The sequence below is a fragment of the Bos indicus genome, chromosome 29 (assembly GCF_029378745.1).
Source record: "Bos indicus isolate NIAB-ARS_2022 breed Sahiwal x Tharparkar chromosome 29, NIAB-ARS_B.indTharparkar_mat_pri_1.0, whole genome shotgun sequence".
In the NCBI taxonomy this organism is placed as follows: domain Eukaryota; kingdom Metazoa; phylum Chordata; class Mammalia; order Artiodactyla; family Bovidae; genus Bos; species Bos indicus.
In genome coordinates, this window is record NC_091788.1 from 24,125,026 (window position 1) to 24,145,467 (window position 20,442).

Below are 20,442 nucleotides of genomic sequence, written 5' to 3' on the forward strand. Positions count from 1 at the left end.
TTAGATCAAATATGCAAGAAAAACAGTGTGTGTGTATGCTCAGCCAGGCCCAACTCTTTTGTGACCCCATGGACTGTAGCCCGCCAGGCTCCTCTGTCCATGGAATTTTCTAGGCAAGAATACTGGAGAGGGCTGCCATTCCCTTCTCCAGGTGATCTTCCTGACCCAGTTATTGAAACCATGTCTCCTGCATCTCCTGTGATGGCAGGGGGATTCTTTCCCACTGCTCCACATAGGAAGCCTAAGAAAAACAGTAGTTTAATTCTAATTTCCATTTAGCAGGAACTTATCCCAAAATGTTCCCTTTATCTTCCCTAGCATCATTCCCTTGGCCCATGACATGACCCACCTGAGATTCCTATGGCCCCAGTGACTCCCTTCTTCAGTGGAATGTGATGGAAACAATGACCTTAAGATCTGAGACTAGGTCATAGGAAGTCTTACAGCTTCTACCCAGGTGTCTTGGAACTTTTGCTCTTGGGACATTCCTTCTTGGAACCTAGAAGCCATCCTAGGGAAAGCCACATGGAGAAACCATTTAAAGGAAGTAGAATCAACAGTCCCACTGGAGTTTCCAGTGGACAGTCATGAGTGAGCCCCCTTGCAAACCCAGACCAGATCAATCTTCAGATGCCTGGATTAAAAACCTGCCCAGCTGAACCCAATGAACCCATGAAACCGTGAGAGAGAACACTTTAAGAAATTAAGTTTAGAAGACCTTTGTATCAGAAAGCTTTATCTCTTAGGGACATAGCCTTAAATATTTACAGAAGAAATAATATACCTAGCATTTTTCATTTAATCCAGTTGAGGTGGGGGAAAGAGTTTAAATAAACTTGCCCATGTGCTGCTAATTACTAAAATTGAAAAGTTGGATCATAAAAAACAACTATACTGCTCTATCGTCCTTATAGACATCCCTATTTCTTAAACTCACAGTGTCCCAGTAATGCTTCCCAGCTCTCACCATCCCTCCCATTCTCACTTGTGCTCAGATACCATTCTGAGATGTGATGCACTTTCTTCCTTTCAATCGAGACATGATGGTTTCCCCTTTCCTGCTTTTCTGAGTCCATTTCTTATTTACCTTCCTTTTTTCCAGTTTCTGCTACTGGTGACCCCATGGTCCAGCTCCCTGCTCTCTGTCCTTATACTGGTTTAGACACAGACTTTCACCTGGTCACAAAGCATCATAATTTTTTATCTTTCCAACATTCACCTTCTGCTTTATGTTGAAATAGTGATGGCTATTTCTGTCTCCTTGCAACTGTATAGCAACCAACCTGTCTAGAAACAAGAGAATTCTTTGGAAAGAAGCATCACTTAAATGTAGCTTGGGACTCCTCAACCCCAGGGTCCACCTTGTCTGGTCTACACACCTCTATACATCTGCGGGAAGTTCAAAATTTATGCTAGATTATGTAAATCCCAACAGAGTGGGATTGAGGCACAAAATTTGAATGAATTCACTAAGCCTCTGTATAGTTTTACTGTCTGAGGTGTGCCATTTTTGTTTCTTATGAAATAAGATGTTAAATTCAGGTCCTCCTTTAGTCCTTAAAAGAAGGAAAGAATGGAAAAGGAAAAGCGCTCAGAATATATGTTTGTAAAATCAGATATATTTATTTGCCTTTTAAGAGGAGGAAAGTAGATTCCTGTGAAAAACTTAACACAATCAACATGAGATCCCCTTGGTCTTACAAGTCCTCTGGCCACGCTACCAGTGTGGATTTTCTGCTATTCATCCCAACACCCCATCATATCACTGGCTATTATCTCCCCTCCAGTCTCCTTTCTCATTTTCCATCAACTCCAAATGTTGCTTTACTTCCATGGTCTACTACTCTATTCCTTCTTTTCCCTCAATTCCACTTATTCAGTTTATTGAAATCTTTTTCTAAGCAAAAATCCTTCTCTAAGAGGAATTCTCTGGCCAGCTCTTAAGATAATAAAAATTTTGCCCTGCTATACAATGTTTATTCAAAACTGTCCTCAAGCTCCAGTGAGCTGGGGCAAAGTAATCTTCAACTCTGGGCCTTAATGGCCAAATACAGACTCAAGAAGACAGCTGGTAAGGGCATAAAGAGGGAGTCTGATGTGGAAACACATGCCCACAAGCCATTCTATACATCCTTACCCAGACCCTCCAGTTCAGCCTGCATCCCACTCAAGGTGCCCTTTTGAAAATATGTGTTCATTGGTCTATATCTCAACCTCATTTTACTTACATATAACTCAGGACCCAGAAGGAACCACAGTTGACTCAGATGCTGGAGACGGTTTTATTTACAAAGTACTATGTTCCTTTGCCATGGGGCCTACGTATCAGTTAGGATTAGTCTTCAACAACAAAAACCAGTGACTTGATTTTGAAGGTTTAAATACTGAAGCTTATTTCTCTCTCATTTAAAGTGATTCAGAGGCAGGCAGTCCAAGAGTAGATGATATGCTGGTTCCAGGGTCTGCAGCATCCGAGCTCCTTCACTGTATCCAATTCCAGGTGGGAAAGACACGATGCAAGGGAAAGGCTGATGAAACAGACTCTGGGCTGAACTTCCAAAAACAATTCCTCAAAGCACACTCCAGAATTGTAACTCCAAGGAGGATGCTGCCTCTGCTGCAATGAGGAGGCTATAGAATAAGAGAGCTGCCACCATTCCAGAACGACTTCAGCTCTGCCAGGATGAGGAAGGTGTCAAATTGGAAAGGCTTCAGGAAAAGCTGGAAGCTGACACCACTGCCTCTGCCACGATTTAAACCAGCAATTTAGTTCCTTATCAAAGCCTCCAAGAATTCATCTGTTTGAGCAACCCTCAATCGTACTTGGTCATGCTTGGGACCCTGACAATAAGGGAATTTGGGAAATGTAGATCCTAGCAAACCAGCCAACATAAAAGAGGAAGGCATTTTGTGGGGTTGAACGGCTGTTGAGACAAACCAGTGTCTACCATCTACAGTCCATCACCACTCAATCCATTTTTATTGAGAGGAGTGGAAAGACTCATCCTAATACGACATCTTCTGCTGACCAGCAGATAGTCTCAGCTGGCAGCATTTGAAAGGACGGAAATGAGAAACAGGACTGGAATCTGGTTTCAGAATATTTAACCTTTGAGACATGGCTATATTAAAAAGTGACTGGAGAGATACAGAAACAAAAAGGAGAGAGAAGGAAACACGAAATGGTGTGGACACCACTGGCTTCTGCATTGCTAGAGGCTGTGAATTTGCCCTCTGCTCTAAGCTACCGTTCTGCTTCTTTTATCACCTCCCTTATCATTTCTACTTGGATTTATGAGGTTCAAACACTACTATCCATTTATCTTCACAGATTTCTTATTCAAAATGCACTGAAGCAGAATTTATCTCCACCACATCTCTATGCAGTAGGGAGGGGCTGGTTTTTATTATCTGAGGCACAAAGAGGTTAACTGGCTCACCCAAGGTCACACAATGAAACACAAGGATAAAACACCACAAGGGAAAGCCAACGCAATGGTATGTGTGTCCAAAAGAAACCCTCCAGCGCTTAATGCATAGAGAAAACCTACACTTTGAGAGGGAGGGCAGAGGTAGCTCCAGACTGTGTCCTGAAGGCACAATTAACTGAGTGTCAAGGATTAAAATTTTTCTAGTGAGATTTTTGTACCTTCTGAGCTTTGAGATCTCAAATTGGATTTTCAAGATCAGTTAGTTTAATCAAGCAAGATTTTTCTCTGTAAATGCATTATGTGCGCCTGCAATGGAAGTGTGTGTGGGCGCAAGATGGAATAAAATTTAGTCTCCAATTTCTCAAAACAATCAAATTGACCATTTTTCATCTGTGAAAACTAAATCTTCCAAAGCACTGTTTCCTTCTCTCTTGGGATGTAGGTAACTACTTTGCAAGGTCTATAAAAAAAATATAGCTATTCATGTATTTTCTCCAATGTCAATAACAGAAAATTCCGATGCATAATCTGGAAAAAAAAACTTATTCAGTCAAGATCTAGGTCACCTGTGTAACCTTAGAATAAGTTAACTTCTCTAGGCCTCAGTTTTTCATTCTTATAATAAGGAGGATAGCTCTATGATCACTAATCTCCCTTTGAACCTAAAAGTCTCCAAATCAATACTTACAGAATTATAGAGGAACAGTTTCACTAAAGAGCTGGCAATTTACTATAAATATTAATCTAAACAATTTAAATTCTCCTTTCTCTGTTTTATAAAAAATAACCTAAACAGGAAATAAATAATTGGATACATTTTACCATATGACAGCTTTAGGAGCTGGGGTTAACCTTAGGGTTAATTAACTGTAGACTTTCAGCACTATGGCTAAATCCCGGTCCAAAGCTGATGGTGGTCAAAAGAAACAACTATCCTAATACTCTTCCTAATACTTCTGTGTATTGAAATAACAATAAAAAGCAACTTGAACATCAAGTATTTAACCCAATGTGTCTAAAAGTTCCAAGTATTTTAGACACGTGGTCTCATTAAACCCTTACGTCCATGTTCCCACTTCATGCCATATAGCACGAGTCCAATTCCATACTTAATTCCTCCAAAAGGCCTAGACTTTGTGAAATAAGTGGTTTTGTCTTTTTCCAAAGGCTTTGTTTTCTCTCTTTATCCATTTGCTTGACTCTCAACAATATCCTGATTTTCATTGAGGTACCATATCTCACACACACACACACACACACACACACACACACAAGGAGTTTTGGGGAACACCAAGTCCAACCTAGGCTCTTGAGACGAGCCTGTGACTAAAGCTAAGCTAATCACCATATCGCTGGCCAGCGTTCAGTGCAAGAGCGGATATGTGAGCTGGGGGCTTCTGGAAAAGAGGCTTCCTAGCACTTCTGAGGGCGTTTCTTGGAGACAACCTTCTCTCTGTGTCCTTAGATGTAAAGAAAGTGTGCTATGCACCCACCTTGGAATCATGATGACATAATGAGATCCCAGGACGGTGACCAAGAAGTTGAAATCAGAGAAGTCAGAGCAGAGAGAAGGCCAAGAAAAGGAAAGGAACCAGGTCTTTGATGGCATCCCTGTGTTGCTGTGTCAAACCAGCCCCCCAAATTGCTTAACCCTGGCGTTATATGAGTATGAATCAATAAATCCCTCTTATGGCTTAGTCTACTTTGAGCTGGACTTTTTGTTACTACTTACAACTGAATACATCTTTAGTATCTACCACAGCACATAGACTACTCAATGGTGACAGTTATTGCTCACTTCAAATTATCAAATATTTATCAAGTACCTCCTATAAGCCAGACACTTTCTTAGCTGCCAGTATACAGCACTGAGATAAACTGACAAAAATCCTAACCCTAATGGAGCTTATATTCTAGTGGGAGAACCAGACCATAAAGGTAACTGAGTGAAATGTATAGTGTGGTGGATAGTGATACACACTGGGGAGGAAAAGGATAATGGAGAAGGGGAAAAGGAAATATCAACAGGGACCGAAATTTCTGAAAGTAGCCCAGGGAACTTTATAGAGATAAAGATTTTGGATAGAGGCCTGAAGTAAGTGAAGGAGTGAACCAGGAAGATGTCAGAGGGAAGTACATTTTAGGCAGAGGAGAGCAAAGGCCCTAAATCCAGATGGGGACCGAATTGATAGTATCAGGTCAGCCCTCATTGGTCATGAGGGCACATTTGGAAAATAACAGCTGAGAAAATGTATGAAACCGATCTATTACTTCCTAAAGAAGGTCTGGAAGGACTAATGTTGAAGCTGAAACTCCAATACTTTGGCCACCTCATGCAAAGAGTTGACTCATTGGAAAAGACCCTGATGCTGGGAGGGACTGGGGGCAGGAGGAGAAGAGGATGACAGAGGATGAGATGGTTGAATGGCATCACCAAATCAATGGACATGAGTTTGGGTAAATTCCGGGAGTTGGTGATGGACAGGGAGGCCTTGCGTGCTGCGGTTCATGGGGTCACAAAGAGCCAGACACGACTGAGCAACTGAACTGAAAGAAGGTCCTGTCCCCTATCTTAAGACAGTATTCTAAAGGGTAGAGGTAGGATGGGCTAGTTCTTTTCAGATTCAGTAAGTGATATCCCCACCCTGGGTTTCCCAGGGTGTTCAGCGGTAACGACCTGCCTGCCAATGCAGTAGACACAGGTTCGATCCCTGGGTTGGGTTGATCCCCTGGAGAAGGAAATGGCTACCCTCTCCCAGGGATTTTGCCGGGAAAATCTCATGGACAGAAGAGCTGGGCAGGCTACAGTCCATGGGGTCACAAGAGAGTCAGAAATAACTCAGCAACTAAAAAACAACATCCTCATACCACCTAAAGGAGATAATTCACTAAAACTCCTTTAGAAGCACAAACCCTCAGTATTTATGACTTCTATTATTTTTACAGAATTAATCCAGTGAGGACAGTGGTTGACCATATTATCATTAGTCAACTGAAACAGAGTCAAGTACTACCTAGAATATGATACATAGTGATTGAAGAGCCCTGACCTAAGACCACACAAAGAGACCTCCTTGCACTGATGTATTGCCAAGAAGAAGGACCCTTCCATTGGCCACGCTTTCAGAGACCATCATACCTACCTAATGACAGTACATAACATTTTAGACTTTGTTGTTTGAATGTGATTTTGACAGTGCTGAGCATTCATTGAGATTAACCCTGCCTATTCGTGGTTGAATTTCAAATTTCCTATGGTGACATCCTAAACTCAACATGTCCCAAGAAGCATTCACATCTCATTTTTAATATTTTTACAACAAGGTAGAGGGCAGATTTTTGTTTTCAAGAGAAAATTTCACAACAGGCTCTCTACCCAAAACAACATTTAGGTCAAAACAAACTGTATACTCACTTTTAGCTCTCCTGATGATGTGTTTCTGGGTAATAGACGATATGCCTCTGCTTTTGCTCTCGCAGAGAAGCAGAATCTCTTTACAAATGCACAGGCTATCACCATAGAAATGAACACGAGGTAATAAATATATCATTCTGAGTGCCATCATATCTGGTAGGTGGGTAATGATAGCACTTTGCATTTAGAATCATTTTGGTAATTTACAAGACATTAACTTAGTAAGCCTCTTAATGCCCTAGGGAGGAGAAGGCTGGTTTTATACCAGTTTTACAGATGGGGAGACTGAGAGAGCAATTATGAGGTTTCCCCAAGAGCACAGAGGGAATAAGAATTAAATGCCACTCATGCAGAGCTTCCAGTTTCAGATTTAGTTGCTTTAACCACACCATCAGGCTCCCTCCAACCTCACACAGCAAAACACCTTCGCAAAACAAAATGCTGACAAATGTGACTGAGCAATAAAGTGAATACTATATTTCAAATGTCCCTCCGGCGGGGGGGGGGGGGGGGGGGGGGGGGGAGGGGGGGAACCTCCCATTTCTATTTATATAAAGTAGAACTGCTTTTTGTGGTCTGTGATAGAGAGGATGGAATGTACGCTGCAGAAAGTGTACTGAAAGAAAAGATGGTTTTAGTGCACAGCCAGGCACTGATCTCCACAAGCATGGCTTTCATACTAGACCCCTCTGCCTGGCTCTGGCTTCTAACTCCTTCCAGTTGTACCATCAGCTTCCAAGCTCTCCCACGAAGCCAGCTCCTTTGTCTGTACTCTGCCTGCCCACAATGATGCCTGCCTCTTGAGCATCTTCAACCTCCTCCTCGCATATAACCTGCAAATGTTGTTCATCCTAAAAGTCAACTTGAGGCAGACAAGTATCTTTCTTTGTCTTCATTATTTGAAAATCATTTCCACTTTACTTTTTAAGCATTTTATTTTGCACAGGGGTACAGTTGATTAACAATGTTGTAAGAGTTTCCGATGAACAGTGAAGGGACTCAGCCATATGTATACATACACCCATTTTCCCCCCAAATCTGCTCCCATCCAGGCTGCCACATAACATTGATCAGAGTTCCATGTGCAATTCAGTAGGTCCTTGATGGTTATACATTTTAAATATAGTAGAGAGTACATATCCATCCTAAACTCCTTAACTCCATTCCCCCCATCTGTCCCCACTCCCCACCCCCAGCAACCACAAGTTCAGTCTCTAAATCTGTGAGCCTCTTTTTGTTTTGTAAGTAAGTTCATTTGTATCATTTCTTTTTAGATTTCACACATAAAGGATGTCCTACAATATGCTTCCTTCTCTCACTATCTTTCACTTGAACTGGCTATCCCTTTTCTCTACCATTCTTTCTAACCACTTGACTGCCAAAAGCCTCCATATTACCATCACTGTCCAACTTTCTATCAAAATGTCTCTTTTAAAATCCTGTTACTGGAGATGGCAGTGATTTTGTTCTTTGGAAGATTGCCAATGACTTTCTTCTTTTCAAATATAATGGAATTTTCCGTTATCTTCTCCACCCCCTCCATCCCCCCGCAAGACTCTGGAGGATCTTCCAGAAATACTGCCAACCACCAACACTTTCATTCTTTTATTTCCATTTTATAATTGCTTAATTTTACTGCCACATTTACTACTGTGTCCCTTCACAACCAACGGCCTTCGTATGGGGTTCTCCTCTATGTCCCTGGCCATACACACTTTTCTCTGTACACTTTCTTATATCCCTGTCCTCATACCTGTAGCAGGTATGAGTCACATCTCTACCTCAAATACCTAACTCTCACATATAATCCAGTTTGATATTTCTATCAACAAAGTGAATAAGGTGAATACACTTTATAAGAAGGGAGGAGATTTGTTTCCTTTCCTCTATATGTCTGACTCATCTTTCTAAAAGTAGGACATACCAATCAAGTTACTGTCCAAGGTGTTAATTGGTCTGTGTTAATTGCAGGTAGAATTATATATCTAAAGATAGTCCCAGTCAGCTTGCCTTCTTGTCTTTACCTCTTTACTGGTGAGCAATGGACATTTTTGTCCATAAAGGAGAGTTGGAGATATAATTGGATATTGACTGGTGAAGAAGATGGCTTCACTTCAGCTTGTGGTTAAATTGCCCAGTTGCACGATTAAATTGCCCTGGTGCACAATTACCTGCACTAAAGAAAATGGGCACTCAGAGATGATGACAACGTGATGATAGGACTACAAGCAGTGGAAGAACTTGTAGTCATTGTCATCATCATCTGTGAGTTTTCACTGGCCACTCCTGACTCCTGATTTAGTATCATCCAACACCATTTTGCTTTAATAAATCCTGCTGACCAAACATGACTCAATAAATATTATGTTGTTACGACAAATGTGACCCATACTGTTCGAATCCAGAATGACTCATTTTTTCCAACACTGCCATTTCCATTCATGGAAATGCCATCTTTCTACTGTCACAAAGTCCAAACACTAGAATTTTTCAATCATTTTCTTCCCTTTAATCTCCTTTATCCAACCTGCCACCAAGGCCACCAGCTTCATCCAGGCTTTGATGAACAAGTTTACTGTGCAATCCACAAACTAGTCTCTGAGCATTTAATCCCTCTTCTTCCCAGGCATGCTACTCCCAGATCGATCATCTAAATACCCAGTTCAGGAGTTTATAATGGCTCCTGATTACCTAATTACGGCTAACCTACTCTGGGAGACTTATATGCCCTGTACACATAGTTCCTCAAAACTTTCTGGACATTCTTCCTAAATCTAACTAAATGAAACCATGAGCCATGCCGTGTAGGGCCACCCAAGATAAGACGGGTCAAGGTGGAGAGTTCTGACAAAACGTGCTCCAGTGAAGAAGGGAATGGCAAACCACTTCAGTATTCTTGCCTTGAGAATCCCATAAACAGTATGAAAAGGCAAAAAGATAGGACACTGAAAAATGAACTCCCCAGGTCAGTAGGTGCCCAATATGCTACTGGAGATCAGTGGAGAACAAACTCCAGAAAGAATGAAAAGACAGAGCCAAAGCAAAAACAATACCCTGTTGTGGATGTGACTGGTGATGGAAGTAAAATCTGATGTTGTAAAGAGCAATACTGCATAGGAACCTGGAATATAACGTCCATGAATCAAGGCAAATTGGAAGTGGTCAAATAGGAGACAGCAAGAGTGAACATCGACATTTTAGGAATCAGTGAACTAAAATGGACTGGAATGGGTGAACTTAACTCAGATGACCATTATATCTACTACTATGGGCAGGAATCCCTTAGAAGAAATGGAGTAGCCCTCATAGTCAACAAGAGTCCAAAATGCAGTACTTGGACACAATCTCAAAAAAGACAGAATGTTCTCTTTTCATTTCCAAGGCAAACCATTCAGTATCACAGTAATCCAAGTCTATGCCCTGATCAGTAACGCTGAAGAAGCTGAACAGTTCTATGAAGACATATAACACCTTCCAGAACTAACACTCAAAAAAGATGTCCTTTTCATTATAGGGGACTGGAATGCAAAAGTAGGAAATCAAGAAATACCTGGAGGAACAGGCAAATTTGGCTTTGGAGTACAGAATGAAGCAGTGCAAAGGCTAACAGAATTTTGCCAAGAGAATTCACTGGTCATAGCAAACACCCTCTTCCAGCAACACAAGAGGAGCAGACTCTAACATGGACATCACCATATGGTCAATACTGAAATTAGATTGATTATATTCTTTGCAGCCAAAGATGGAGAAACTCTATACAGTCAGCAAAAACAAGACCGGGAGCTGACTGTGGCTCAGATCATGAACTTATTATTGCGAAATTCAGATTTAAATTGAAGAAAGTAGGGAAAACCACTAGACCATTCAGTTATGACCTAAATAAAATCCCTTACAACTATACAGTGGAAGTGACAAAGAGATTCAAGGGATTTTATCTGATAGAGAGAGTGCATGAAGAATATGGATGGTGGTTTGTGACATTGTACAAGAGGCAGTGATCAAGACCATCCCCAATAAAAAGAAATGCAAAAAGGCAAAATTGTTGTCTGAGGAGGCCTTACAAACAGCTATGAAAAGAAGAGAAGCAAAAGCAAAGGAGAAATGGAAAGATATACCTATTTTAATGCAGAGTTCCAAAGAATAGCAAGGAGAGATAAGGAAGCCTTCCTCGGTGATCAATGCAAAGAAATAGAGGAAAACAATACAATGGAAAAGACTAAAGATCTCTTCAAGAAAATTAGAGATACCAAGGGAACATTTCATGCAAAGATGGGCACAATAAAGGACAGAAATGGTATGGACCTAACAGAAGCAGAAGATATTAAGAAGAGGTGGAAAGAATATCCAGAAGAACTATACAAAAAAGATCTTCATCCTAGAAAACCACAATGTAATGATCACTCACCTAGAGCCAGACAACCTGGAATGTGAAGTCAAGTGGGCCTTAGAGAGCATCACTATGAACAAAGCTAGTGGAGGTGATGGAATTCCAGTTGAGCTATTTCAAATCCTAAAAGATGATGCTGTGAGAGTGCTGCGCTAAATACGCCAGCATATTTGGAAAATTCAGCAGTGGCCACAAGAATGGAAAAGGTCAGTTTTCATTCCAGTCCCAAAGAAAGGCAATGCCAAAGAATGTTTAAACTACTGCACAATTGCACTCATCTCACAAACTACCAAAGTAGTGTTCAAAATTCTCCAAGTGAGGCTTCAATAGTACATGAACTGAGAACTTCCAGATGTTCAAGCTGGATTTAGAAAAAGCAGAGGAACCAGAGATCAAATTACCTACATCCATTGGATCATAAAAAAGCAAGAGAGTTCCAGAAAAACATCTACTTCTGCTTTATGGACTATGCCAAAGCCTTTGACTGTGTAGATCACAACAAACTGTGGAAAATTCTTAAAGAGATTGAAATACCAGACCACTTTATCTGCCTCCTAAAGAATCTGTATGCAGGTCAAGAAGCAACAGTTAGAACTAGACATGGAATAACAAACTGGTTCCAAATTGGGAAAGGAGTATGTCAAGGGTGTATATTGTCACCCTGCTTATTTAACTTATATCCACAGTACACCATATGAAATGTCAGGCTGGATGAAGCACAAGCTGGAATCAAGATTGCCAGAAGAAATATCAATAACCTCAGATATGCAGATGACACCACCTTTATGGCAGAAAGCAAAGAAAAAATATTGAGCCTCTTGATGAAAGTTTAAGAAGAGAGTGAAAAAGTTGGCTTAAAACTCAACATTCAGAAAACGAAGATCATGGCATCTGGTCCCATCATCCCATCACTTCATGGCAAACAAATGGGGAAACAATGGAAACAATGACAGACTTTATTTTCTTGGGCTCCAAAATCACTGCAGATGGTGATTGCAGCCATGAAATTAAATGACACTTGCTCCTTGGATGAAAAGCTATGACCAACCTAGACAACGTATTAAAAATCAGAGACATTACTTTGCTGACAAAGGTCCATCCAGTCAAAGCTATGGTTTTTCTAGGAGTCACGTATGGATGTGAGAGCTGGACCATAAAGAAAGGTGAGTGCCAAAGAATTGATGCTTTTGAGCTGTGGTGTTGGAGAAGACTCTTTCGAGTCCGTTGGACTGCAAGGAAATCAAATCAGTCAACCCTAAAGGAAATCAGTCTTGAATTTTCATTGAAGGACTGATGCTGAAGCTGAAGCTCCAATACTTTGACCACCTGATGTGAAGATCCAACTCATTAGAAAAGACTCTCATGCTGGGAAAGATTGAAAACAGGAGGAGAAGGGGACAGCAGAGGATGAGATGGTTGGATGGCATCTACGATTCGATGGTCATGAGTCTGAGCAAGCTCCAGGAGTCAGTGATAGACAGGGAAGCCTGGCGTGCTGCTGTCCATGGGGTCGTAAAGAGTCGGACACGACTGAGTGACGGAACTAACTGAACAGTACACTTGGGGACCATGACAATATGACAACATCAGTTCTGTGCATTTGAAACACATAGTCTTTACCTTTCTTCTAGCTACAAGAACAAAACCAACTGATTGCAAAGCTCCAAAGACCATGCCCTTGACTAACAAATACAAAATACTGACCTTTCAAAACCCTGTGCCTGTTTAGGGACCAATCATGTAATATATTTGTCTTCAGCTTTAAAAAGTCAGGGCTGCAACATTCTTTTCTGAATTGTTTATCAACAACAGGGGACATGAAATACCACAGATGTAAAAATAAAGAAAAAAAGCAAGGCTCTTTCAGCTCCCTGGTTGCTTAGAGATATTTTCTGGCCCAGACTCTAGAGTTGTCACATTTATCCTGTGGAATTAAATGTGGAGACCTTGTTAACAGTAAGCGGACATGAGAACTGAATTCCCTGCATGCTGTGTTCAAATGCCCCTTCATGAACTCTATTCCTCTAAAGGAGTATTGTCCTAGTAATGGCTAGGGCCATTAAAGCTTTGGCTTCTACTTAAAGAAAAAACACAGTCAGTCACTCCCCTTTTATCCAGTGGCCCAAATTCTATCATCTTTAAGTCTTGAGAAGAGAGTCGTGACTCAGAGGTTATGGAAGAATTCTCTGCAGCATATAATGGCCATGACACCCATGTACTTGATTCCACCATAAAATACTAGAGACACTCAGAGGGTAGAGAAGAGCCAATGGGAGTTAACTGATATAACACGCCTCCTTATCTCATCCTGAGTCGTGGAGGAGATGACTGTTCTGTTCATCCATTGTTTCCACAGAGTGGAACCTTGTTTATTCCAGGGATCACTGAGGCTTACTCCCCTCACTGCTCTCATGTCTTTGATTATTTGCCCCTCATCTATGAGCCCTTTCCAGACCACCCCACATAAAACTGCACCACTGCCCAACCTTGCACATTCATCTCCTTCCTTCACTTTATTTCTCCCCATAGTCCCACCATCTGACATTCTATATAGCCCTGTCCTGTCACTAAGTCATGTCCAACTCTTTGCAACCCAGTGGACTGTAGCCTACCAGGCTCCTCTGTCCATGGGATTCTCCAGGCAATAGTCCTGGAGTGGATTGCCATTTCCTTCTCCAGGGATCTTCCCAACCCAGGGATCGAACCCGGGTCTCCCGCATTGTAGACAGATGCTTTGCCATCTGAGCCATCAGGGAAGTCCCATCGACATTCTATAGAGTTCCTGTTTATTGTTTGACTCCACCCAACTAGGGCTTCCCAGGTGGCACCAGTGGTAAAGAAACCACCTGCTAATGCAGGTAGATGTTAGACATGGGTTCGATCCCTGAGTTGGGAAGATCCCCTGGAGGAGGGCATGGCAACCCACTCCAGTATTCTTGCCTGGAGAATCCCATGGACAGAGGAGCCTGGCAGGCTACAGTCCACTGGGTCACATGGTCGGACACAACTAAAGTGACTTAGCACACACACCACCCAACAAGAATGAAAGCTCCACTGATAGCTAGGCCTTTTCTGTTTTATTTACTAATGTACCACGGCATCCAGAATGATACCTGATGCTCAGTAGATTTCTCAATTAATAACTGTTTAATGACTAAAACAATGATTGAATAAATCACTGACAAAAACAGAATTCCGTGTCCAATATGTTAAAGAAGCAAGGAAAAGCATGGCAAATGTTATTTCTGCTGCTGCTAAGTCACTTCAGTTGTGTCCGACTCTGTGTGACTCCATGGACAGCAGCCCATCAGGCTCCCCTGTCCCTGGGATTCTCCAGGCAAGAACACTGGAGTGGGTTGCCATTTCCTTCTCCAATGAATGAAAGTAAAAGTGAAAGTAAAGTCGCTCAGTCATGTCTGACTCTTCGCAACCCCATGGACTGCAGCCCACCAGGCTCCTCTGTCCATGGGATTTTCCAGGCAAGAGTACTGGAGTGGGGTTCCATCGCCTTCTCAATGTTATTTCTAGAGTTGACTCAATAACAGGATGAGATCTGTCTCCAGTGGCATTTTTTTCCCAACTCTTTTTTTTATTGTGGTAAAGTACATATAACATAAAATTTGCCATTATAGCCATTTGAAGTGTACAGTTTAGGGGTATTAAGCATTACATTCACGTTTTTGTGTAATCACTACTATCCAGCTCCAGAACTCTTTTTATCTTGTAAAAACTGAGCCTAAATACCCACTGAACAAGAACTCCCCAGCCTGTAACAACCACCATCTTACTTTCTGTCTCTATGAATTTTGTAACTTGAGATTCAACATACAGTGGAATCGTTTTGTATTAGTCTTTTTGAGTCTGGCTTATTTCACCTAGTATAGTATTCTCTATGGTTCATCCACGTTGTTTCTGTCAGAATGTCCCTCCTTTTTAAGGCTGAATGGCACCCCATGGGATGCATAGACTTCATTCTCCTTATTCATTTATCTGTTGAGGGACAGTCAGGTTGCTTTCTCATTTTAGCTAATGTAACTAATGCCGCTCACTATAAACATGTGGGCACAAATATCCCTTCAAGACCCTGCTTTCAATTATTTGGGGTATAAACTCAAAAGTGGAATGGTTAGATCCTATGATTTTTAAATCTATTTTTAATTTCTTGAGGGACTATCAAACTGGTTTCTACACTGGCCACACCATTTTACATTCTCCCTGACAGTACAAGATTTCCAAATTTCTCTATATTCTCACCAGTACTTGTTTATTTCTTTTTAAAGTCACTTTTGACCTTTCACCCCTCGTTAAAACTATCATTTGTGCAGGTCATCAGTAAATAACAACACATATTAGTGAAGCAAATGTGAATAGGAAAGAAAAATGAAATGAAATAACTATAATAACACACCTGAGAGTATAGAGTCAAGAGAAAAAATTAGATGAGAAAAGAGATCAAATTAAACATGTCCATATAGCATTGGAGCAAAGGCAAAACTTCAGCAGTTTTAAGAGGTAAGCCCAATTACATGCCAGTGCTGTTTTTTGACTTGTTGGTTTTCGAAATCCTAAAAATAGAGAGAGGGCACCATTCTCTGGCCTCCCTCGTGGGCTTGGCTCTGAAGCTGTGAGTTGCTTGAACCTATTCTAAAAAAAGATGGTGTGCTTGAGGCTAAGAGAAGTGTGACAGCCTATATCTTCACTTGATCCCCTCCGCTGTACTGTCTGCAGTCATGCAGACCACACCCTCTCTGGCCCAGACAGGACCGGCCTCAGCGTGTCCCTCTCACATTAATAGGCAGGGATGCTGTTTCTGGAGAATGGCACATTTTTTGTATAACCAAGTCAAACGGACTTGGCATGAAGAAAATAATTCTCTTAACAAGAAAATACCCTAAGGTGTTGGAGAATTGAAAAGCAAGCTCTCTCTAGGCACATTTCCTCAACAGTTCATCCAAATTCAGAATCAAATGAGCATAATTTGAAGGTATTTTCTGGCACCTTATATAAATATATAAAACACATCTCATAAACAAGGTAGGGGCTTGCTGGATGCCTCTGTGTGGTTACAAAGTGTTCTCAATGCAAAATAATTATGCAAGGTCCTGGCACCTTCAAAATATGTGTTAACATTACACAGTACTTTAGGGTCCTATTTTTCCCAGAAATGTCCTTTAAGAAATAACCTTTGAGAATCACTGATCCTTTCCCCCTGCAAGATCCCTTAAGCAGGTGTATTTACTGCTTGGGGCTGGTTTGAGCTTTGCTCTGTGACTCACTCTTCATCCAAGCTCGGGCAAAAACAATGATCACCATCCATTGTAACAGAGGAAGAAGAGACACATGCATATGATAGACCCATATGAAGACAGAGTAGCAAGTGGACCTTCATACTTCTCCAATGTAGCAAAAGTTATAATGATACAAAGGCTTCCCAGGCGGTGCCAGTGGTAAAGAACCTGCTGCCAATGTAGAAGATTTAAGAAGTGAGGGATCAGTCCCTGGGTTAGGAAGATGTCCTGGAGAAGGGCACGGGGTAATTCACTCCAGTACACTGGAGAATCCCATGGACAGAGAAGCCTGGTGGGCTAGGGTCACAAAGAGTCAGACATGACTGAAGCATCTTAGCAAAGCACGTAACAGTGCATCTGGAGGAGAGGATATTTTGCAGACAGGAAGAGCTGTGTTTTTTAAGTAACTTCACTAATTCGGACAATGCTCATGAAATAAGTAGAAGCAATTAAAATTTTAACTGGTAGCTGCACAGTGATTTTCACAATGTAGAATACAGATGTAGGAATAGAAATTTTCAGATGGGTTTAAATTATGGGTGGTTTTTAATTTCTTCTTATTCCTCTGATTTTTTTTACTCCATAATTACTTTCATGATTATAAATAATCTTTTATTAATTTTATTAAACTTGCTGTTGTCTTTACACATCTCTCTGTATGCTACAAATTCCCTCTAAGGATATTTCCCAAGCATCGAAGACCCCATCCTGGAGTCCAACCCAGACCAAGCTTCTGACTGTCCATCTGTACCCTGATAGCAATTTCTCCTGTGACTGCCCCTAAGAACTAGCCAGATGCCAGCCAGCAAGCTGATAAATGCCAAAGGTGCTCACAGGTTAGGGGACTTCCTTGCTCAGGGAATGAACTTAAATATTTCAAAGGATCTCTCAAAACAGACTCTAAAGCTCTGGTCTACAGTAACTTACAAATGAATCACTCCAGAGACGCTATTAAAAAAAAAATCAAGGAATTGTATACCTCATTAATTATAAACCATAGTGAATCTACTTTCTGCTCCTCTCAACCCATCAGCCCAAAGCATCTGTCTGTAGGCTTCTGTTCCCAGGGAATCTGGACACTGTCTATAGAGACTGAGCTTCTAAAGAAAAGTAGCTCTCCAGACGTATTTCAAGGAGCCATGGTGCCCATGGACATGCTTTGAGAGCCACTTGGTAAGGAGAAGGGGATTTGCTGATCAGGTCTTAGGGCTTCAGTACTAACCATCATCTCAGAATCAGTTATTGGGTGGGGTTAGAAGGCACCCCACTCCAGTACTCTTGCCTGGAAAATCCCATGGACGGAGGAGACTGGTGGGCTGCAGTCCATGGGGTCGCTAAGGGTCGGACACAACTGAGTGACTTCACTTTCACTTTTCACTTTCCTGCATTGGAGAAGGAAATGGAAACCCACTCCAGTGTTCTTGCCTGGAGAATCCCAGGGACAGGGTAGCCTGGTGGGCTGCAGTCTATGGGGTCGCACTGAATTGAACACGACTGAAGCGACTTAGAAGAAGACTATTTCACATGTTTAAACCTTAAAACCCAACCTTCTCTCTTGGTGTTACAATGTGAGTCACAGGGCACATAAGGCAACACTCTGAGACCCCAAAGCTTATAAAGGGCAGAGCTGTGGGATAAATAAGATTCTCTAGGCCCCCAGCCCCAGATTCTATCTGTCACTCTAATAATGGCTGATGTTTATTGAGCCTCAGAAGTCCATATTGCATTAGGATTTAGAAGGCATCCGTAAAAGAGCTCTGATGGAGGTTGCACCTGAGTCTCTGAAGTTATAAGGCATTCCTATTGAGCCCTATTCCACATTCCTGAGGTCTGTAGCTGTGGACCATTCCCTAACTCCTTGCATCCTAAGTTAGAGTCCTCACCCATAAAATAGTGATAGTAGTAGCTAACGGTTATTGAATATTTGCTCTGTGCTTGGCTCTCTTCCAACCACTTTAGAAATATTATCTCATTTACTTCTCACAGGAGTCTGAGAGAAAGGTATGTCCATTTCCCCAAAGTTGATTCAAAGTTGATCTAAGTTGATTGAGTTGATGCTACTGATAATGCCTAAAGTTGGGGAAGGAACCCAGGTTTGTCTGACTCAGAGCCTTCTGTTTCTCCCACTTCTACCCAAGCCACCTCCGTGACATAAATGGAGATGGATCCTTTCCTAAAGCACCATTACCTACTATTTCTTCTCAATTCTCTTCTGCCATCTCCCACCGAACATCAAAACCAAACCAACTCCCATTGGAAAACATACTGTCTACCATGTAGTAATTATACCCCCCCGCCTTTTTTCCCCCAGCGCCAGTGATCCTGCATTACCCACACCTCACAATTAAGCACTCAGCTCTATGTCCTATAAAATTATTCTCCTGAAATGTTAATTGCATGTCCCCCAAAGAGACCATGCATTGAGCTTCCTAGGTGGCTCAGTGGTAAAAAAACCACCTGCCAATACAGGAGACGTGTTTGATCCCTGGGTTGGGAAGATCCCCTGGAGAAAGAAATGGCAATCCACTCCAGTATTATTGCCTGGAAAACCTCATGGACAAAGGAGCTTTGCTGGCCCCAGTCCACTGGGTCACAAACAGTCAGACAAAACTGAGCACGCACACCTGCAAAGAGCTCATAATTTCCTAGGGGTAAGGAACCATACCTTAAAGAATCACAGAATTAGAAAATTAGTAGCTTGTGTGATTATCTCCTAAAAAATAAAATAAGCTGAACTCTCTCCAAAAGAATTCTTATTTGGAATCCCATTCCTCTGACTGAAAACTATTCTGCTCAGTTCAGTTCAGTTCAGTTCAGTCGCTCAGTCATGTCCAACTCTTCGAGACCGCATGAATCACAGCACGCCACGCCTCCCTATCCATCACCAACTCCCGGAGTTCACCCAGACTCACATCCATCAAGTCAGTGATGCCATCCAGCCATCTCAACCTCTGTCATCCCCTTCTCCTCCTGCCCCAATCCCTCCCAGCATCAGAGTCTTTTCCAATGAGTCAACTCTTTACATGAGGTGGCCAAAACACTGGACTTTCAGCTTCAGCATCATTCCCTCCAAAGAAATCCCAGGGCTGATCTCCTTTAGAATGGACTGGTTGGATCTGCTTGCAGTCCAAGGGACTCTCAAGAGTCTTCTCCAACACCACACTTCAAAAGCATCAATTCTTCGGCGTTCAGCCTTCTTCACAGTCCAACTCTCACATCCATACATGACTACTGGAAAAACCATAGCCTTGACTAGACGAACCTTTGTTGGCAAAGTAATGTCTCTGCTTTTGAATATGCTATCTAGGTTGGTTATAACTTTTCTTCCAAGGAGTAAGCGTCTTTTAATTTCATGGCTGCAGTCACCATCTGCAGTGATTTTGGAGCCCCCTAAAATAAAGTCTGACACTGTTTCCCCATCTACTTCCCATGAAGTGATGGGACCGGATGCCATGATCTTTGTTTTCTGAATGTTGAGCTTTAAGCCAACTTTTTCACTCTCCACTTTCACTTTCATGAAGAGGCTTTTGAGTTCCTCTTCACTTTCTGCCATAAGGGTGGTGTCATCTGCATATCTGAGGTTGTTGATATCTCTCCTGGCAATCCTGATTCCAGCTTGTGCTTCTTCCAGTCCAGCGTTTCTCATGATGTACTTTGCATATAAGTTAAATAAGCAGGGTGACAATATACAGCCTTGACGTACTCCTTTTCCTATTTGGAAAAAGTCTGTTGTTCCATGTCCAGTTCTAACTGTTGCTTCCTGACCTGCATACAGGTTTCTCAAGAGGCAGGTCAGGTGGTCTGCTACTCCTATCTCTTTCAGATTTTTCAACAGTTTATTGTGATCCACACAGTCAAAGGCTTTGGCATAGTCAAAAGAAGAAATAGATGTTTTTCTGGAACTCTCTTGCTTTTTCCATG

The 20,442-nt window shown here is 41.8% G+C and overlaps 1 protein-coding gene and 1 long non-coding RNA gene across 3 annotated transcripts in view; one reads left to right on the forward strand and one right to left on the reverse strand.

Annotated features, from left to right (window-relative positions):
* Positions 1-20,442, reverse strand: part of NELL1 (neural EGFL like 1) — a 1,057,189-nt gene that overhangs the window by 504,997 nt on the left and 531,750 nt on the right. The window lies entirely within an intron of this gene.
* Positions 512-5,110, forward strand: LOC139180637 (uncharacterized). The gene is made up of 3 exons (XR_011564868.1): positions 512-680; positions 2,413-3,498; positions 4,897-5,110. It is a non-coding gene; the product is annotated as an uncharacterized lncRNA (long non-coding RNA).